The sequence below is a fragment of the Hordeum vulgare genome, chromosome 5H (assembly GCF_904849725.1).
Source record: "Hordeum vulgare subsp. vulgare chromosome 5H, MorexV3_pseudomolecules_assembly, whole genome shotgun sequence".
NCBI classification, from domain to species: Eukaryota; Viridiplantae; Streptophyta; class Magnoliopsida; order Poales; family Poaceae; genus Hordeum; species Hordeum vulgare.
This window is the reverse complement of record NC_058522.1, coordinates 538,769,092-538,775,091: the sequence shown is the minus strand read 5'-3', so window position 1 is coordinate 538,775,091 and position 6,000 is coordinate 538,769,092.

Genomic DNA, 6,000 nt, shown 5'->3' with positions numbered 1-6,000 from the left:
CAGCAACTTTTCGAATGACGAGTCAGTCACACCGGTCTCTGCCTTCCACTTCAGCAATTCCAGTGTGCTACCCAGCTTCTTCTGGCCATCTTCACAAGTTGGGTACAACAATTTGTTGTGGTCCTGTAACATCTGCTCGAACTGCAACCTCTCCTTTTCTGTGTCGCAACCTCGCCGTGCATCAAAAATGACCCGGCCAAGATCATCAGCGGGCTCATCTGGTTCCCGTTCTTCATCCTGATCTTCTTCTTCATTGTCTTCCATTGCGGTATCAGCATACTCATGGAACATAGATCGGTAGTTGTCATCATCGTTCTCTTCTTCTTCATCATCGTCTTCCATCATAACCCCTCTTTCTCCGTGCTTGGTCCAAACATTATAGCCCGACATAAAACCGGACCGAAGCAGGTGGCTCTGAATGACTCTTGAGGAAGTGTAATCCTTCTCATTCCGACATTCAACACATGGACAAAACATATAGCCACCACCATGCTTGTTCGCATCGGCTGCATCTCGAAAAGAATGCACGCCTTCTCTGTAAGCGGCTGTGCGTCGATCACCGTACATCCATGGATGGCTCATCTGCGTTATACGACAGTATATCAAATACAATCACGATCCTAAAAATTAGTACCGCACGGTCTAAACGAGGAAATATAGTTGCTAACCTTTTAGAATAAGTAAAAATAAAGAGGAAGAGGTTTAAGCGTGGCTCAGGCATCTAATATCGTAGTTGTGTTCGGTGAACTGAAGCGGCATCGCTCTAACACACATTTCAACAAACACCTCTATTGCATCCAAGAAAAATGGAGAGCTAGCACACGCCCACACTCTTTCATCCAAGAAAAATGCAAGGAAGAGGGGAGAGGGGGGCTGTGGCCAATATATATAGGCAGAGGACTTTAGTCCCGGTTTGAGACACACCCAGACGACGGATTCTAAGTCCTCGGGCGTGGTTAATCTCTTGACTGGACGGACCACGGCCAGGCAAGCCATTCATGTTGATGCCATTATGCACGTAAAACATATTTTCACGATGCCACTCATTCCAAAGCGTGTTCTGCACTTCTGCTTCTGCTTGCTTGAACCACATACACATCAATCAAGTGATCTTTCTTCTCTTCGGACACCCACCAAATTAACATAAGAACCTTGGAAGAGCTGTACTCCGGAACAGCAAGATGACACTAATATATACTACTTTCTTCATACCTAAATAATTGTTTGTTGAGAAAAATTACTAGTTTTTTTCAACATCATTTATTTAGGTACGGAGAGAGTACTACTGGTGAACAGGGAACCGCGGTGATAAGCTTGCACATGGCGAAGTTATTTTCAAATATCTCCCTCACATGTTGATGGCTCTAAGTACATGCGCAATCATGAACGGTGATATAGCTAACTACGTAATACGTAGAAGGAATTGATTACTTTACTAGTTTACCCAAACACAAAAGATTGCTTTAGTAATTTTCTGTAGTGGAACCTATCATTTTCGTGATCAAGGTCGGGCCCAAGCTATTTGAATCTCAAGTGAAATATACTTTTACGTTGCTGCCTAGCTACATGCCTATGTGACCATAAACGACTTGCATACACTTTGTACACAACACACATAACGATTTGCATACACATTCTACAAACCGGAAGGATCGTTATCCCATTCTTTGAATCATTTGATGTACACAATTCATTTTATTCATGCCAAGCTCAAGACATCAAGGCCGAAAACAACAAGCAAATAGGAGCCGTCTAATACTACTAAATCCCACCACCAGTTAAACGACAACGTGCTAATCTGGCAACTTACTCCAAGAAGCCACACATATAGTATTACTCCCTCCTATCCATATTACTTGTTGTATCTTTAGTACTCTGGAGTATAACTTTGTAAAGTTGTACTATTAAGGACAAGTAATATGGATAAGAGGGGTACTTAATTTAAACCACCGACAAGAAGCAACACCCGTACACAATTATTTCTTGAACCAGTGAAGGTAGAACACATGATTTTACGGCCAATTTCACCTCACTGCCATCTGCCTGATCTGACAAGCGAAGTACTCCAATAGAAGATGAAGTATATATTTTGCTGAAGGCATACTAATTCTCCAAGACAAGCCCTCCAATAGAAGATGACACATGACTTCTCATTGTTACACCAAATCAATCAAAGCCACAACGAGGCTTTTGCCTCATAGTAAAAACGTTCCCAAATGAGAAGTGCCACAAGTCAGGTGCGTGTGGCTGTCAGCCGTCCCTTCTTAATGGATTACACAGTTCTCCTGCGTTCTTTAAAAAAAACAAGTCAGGTGCGTGGCACTAGGGCCTGACATTTTTCGATGTCAGTTCTAGTTGTGCAAGGATGGCAATTTCTAGTGATACACAATAAGTCTCTGTCAAAGAAAAACTGAAGCACGAAAGTTGTCATACTTGGCAACTAAAGTTGCCATCCTCACATTACTAAATTTGCCATCAAAACGTTCGGAGTTGACATGCGCTCATACCTGACGTCCGGTACTTATCAGGGTTTGTATAGAGCGTCAACCGTCAAAGCATACCTATAGCAAAGCACTCTAGAGGATTCTAACATGTTGAGGTCACCAACATCCTCTAGTATGCAGGAGTGAACTCATTACTGTGGCTAACGAAAGCTTCTATATATTTCAGCATTACAATCTGGGATGGCATGGGGCCTAAATTACAATTTTATGCAGGTCAAGCCCTTATACCACATGATTTAGACATGTAAAAGATTGTTTGAGGCACCGGGCCACTATGATGATTGACTTGTAGGTTAAGGACCTCCAGCATTGGCATGGAGCTAATGCAATATGGTATTGATCCTGCCAAGTTGTTGTTGCCAATATTCGAAGTCCATAACAAACGAGTATTGTTGAATTGACTAGTTGGTATGAAGCCACTTATAATTACCAAAGAAATCTATGTAGCCAAGACTAGGTTCTGCAGCTGTACCAAACCTGAACCAGACAGATGGTTACGATATAAGCCAAGACCTTGCAGCCGCGTTAGGATTCATATACTAGGAGGGATACTACCTGACAAGCCATTGAAGCCAAGATACAGAAATTTGAGGCGATGCCGATGCAGTCTTCCCAGATGGTATGGAATTAAGCTAGTGAGGTCGGTGTTGTTGAGGTTCAAGACACAAAGGGAAGGGAGGTTACCGAGATGAGAAGCAAGCGATACATACAAAGGTAAACAACTGACAGCTCAACAGAGGAGGCGCCTTTCTGTGCTGGCTACTCGAGACGCTGACCCAGTGGCAGTTACCAAGTGTCTAGTTGCCAACTTGCCATTGGTCATTGTTGCTGGAGAAGAAGCCCAGATGACTCGTGTACTAGCAATAGCAGTACTACGACATTCTCAGCAAAAAAAACAGCAGTACTACGACGACATGAGATACTATGGAGTAACATATGACAGCTAGTTACGCGCACATATCATCGACACACTCTGTAGAATCATCGATGCATATTCTTATTGGTAAAGCGCTGGACTTTGGCAAACATATGGATGCAGGCATAGAAATTAGTTCATGACTATGTACAGGAAAGATCAGTTCATTCCTGCAGCAACAAACCAGAGCCTTTGTTGTCCTGTAAAGGATATTAATCAGACATTGTTTCAGTCACTGATTTTCTGGTGCGCCATCAACAGCCAAGACACAGACTCTGTGTGTTTAGTGGAAACCACCAATGAAATACTCCACTGATGAATAACACCATTCTGCTAGCAGTGGATACTACCATTGTTCTTCAGTACTAATCTAAGGTCGCTTCAAACAGTTTTGGTGTTTGTAGTGAATAGTGCTGCCGCAGAACAGAGCTTAAAAGTCGATAACATATCCCACAAGGTACAAGCCTAAAATCATCGATATGAGGAGATACAACATATTTTCACTTCAACCAAGGACCTAGCCCATACTTTTATACTAGTACTAGTATGAATTGGTGAAATCGAAACAATCTCAGCCATCCAATATATTTGAAGTGGGAGTATCTTGTATCGCCTCATCCAGAAGAGTAGAGTTAATCGGGAACCAACCCTACGCATACAAGTGTCTCAATTTCACGTATGACCACAAGATATATAGTAGAGCCTTGTGCTTCATTAATGATGTCCCTTGTACGCACTCAAGGAAGGATGAAAACAGTTTGTGCCATTTGACTCACCGTAAGCAAGAACATCTACACGAGAAAGCTTACACTAGGTGGGACGGGGCCTTTAGCCCCGGTCCGTAAGGGGTTTTAGTCCCGGTTCACCAACCGGGACTAAAGGGGCGGGACTAAAGGCCTAACCTTTAGTCCCAGCCCTGTTACAAGCCGGGGCTAAAGGTGCTCCACGTGGGCGCCTCGTAGTGCCCCGGGGGCAGGACCTTTAGTCCCGGCTCGTTACAAGGACCGGGACTAAAGAGTTTCAGATTTTGCTTATTTTTGGGATTTTTTTTTGAATGAATTTATTTTTGGGTTTTAGGGTTTTAGGGTTTAGGTGTTCGGGAGATTAACGTGATGCCTCGTTTGGTGTTCGGGAATTAGTTTTCATATAATTTAAATAGAAATAATTATGCATATATATATAAGATTAACTTATCTTACAAGCGAGCATATATATACAATTATATGGAGATCTGAATTATCGGGACTACAGACCGTCTATTCGATTACATGGACGAACATCAGTAATGGCCCCTAGCTACACTAAATCGTCCTTTGTCATCTATAGCTTCCGTCCTCAGAAATCCCGCAAGCTCCTCTGCAACAGCAATCGCGCGTTGCTCTGGTAGGACCTTCGTCCTCATGGCCGTGTGCTATATAAGAAGAGGAGATGAATATGAATATCAATCATGATAACAAAGAATGACGGGTAAAAATAGAGGTGTGAATGTTCATTGCTTACGTCGAATCTGTGATCCTTGTGCTCAGAGGTAAACGTGCGAATGATCTCGCAAACATAGTATCCGCATAGATGCGTTCCCCGTGGCTGCTGGTCGCACTTTACGAGAATAGAATATATATAATCAAAATAATAATCTAGCATCATAAATGTATTGAAAATAGAAGTATATCATACTACTACTTACCTGTGCCGCTCTAAAGGTCAGCTTCTCAGAAAAGTTACCGGTAGTCACGCACTTGAACCGCTTCCAAACCCTGCCCGACAAGGATAATAATTTGCTAAGTTTTTCATTAATTGATATATCAGAAAATCATCGAAAGAGATCGATAGAGCGCAAGAATGATTGAAATTACCCTTGGAGCATGTCCTGCAGGCTTTGGAACTGTTCCAAGGGTCTCGATAATGGGTCGAAGGCATCAACTCTTCCCTTATCAATTTGAATGTCCAACAGAATCCAATGAAAGCTGCACATGTATATATATATATATGTGTCAGTAACTTATCAATTACACTTATAAGTGAATGGACACAAAGAGTAAAGACCCTCACCTGAAGTTGTATGGAAACAGTATGTGGTCACATAAATTTTGATCTATTAGAAACCTTAGAAGGTTTTCCTCCGTCTCCTTGGGTTTATCAGTTAGCGTCACTATATGTATTTTATCTGAGTCAATAAACCCAATATTTAGGATGTTCTTACTTTTACAATCCAGAATCTTCTTTCTGCATAATAGAGTACAAGTTATATATAGACAATGAATTGAAATAACTAAACAAGTTATATGTAGACAACAAATTGAAAAACTTACACACAATAGCAACTCATAAGCGATTTGTCGAGGGCGTCGGCATTGTACACCTGGAAGAGTCATCAAAGTCGATATGGATTTCTTCGGGGCGGCCGTAGTACTCCCGTGGGACACTCACCACGATCATCATTCTCCCGTTCTTTGATTCACTTAAGTACCATTGATGCAAGTAACGCATATTTGTTGGGAGATCATCTTTGCTGACCAAAGGCTCTCCCATGACAAACTGTGGCTTAGGGGCTACCACAGCCTTGGGTAACCTGTTGTCTTG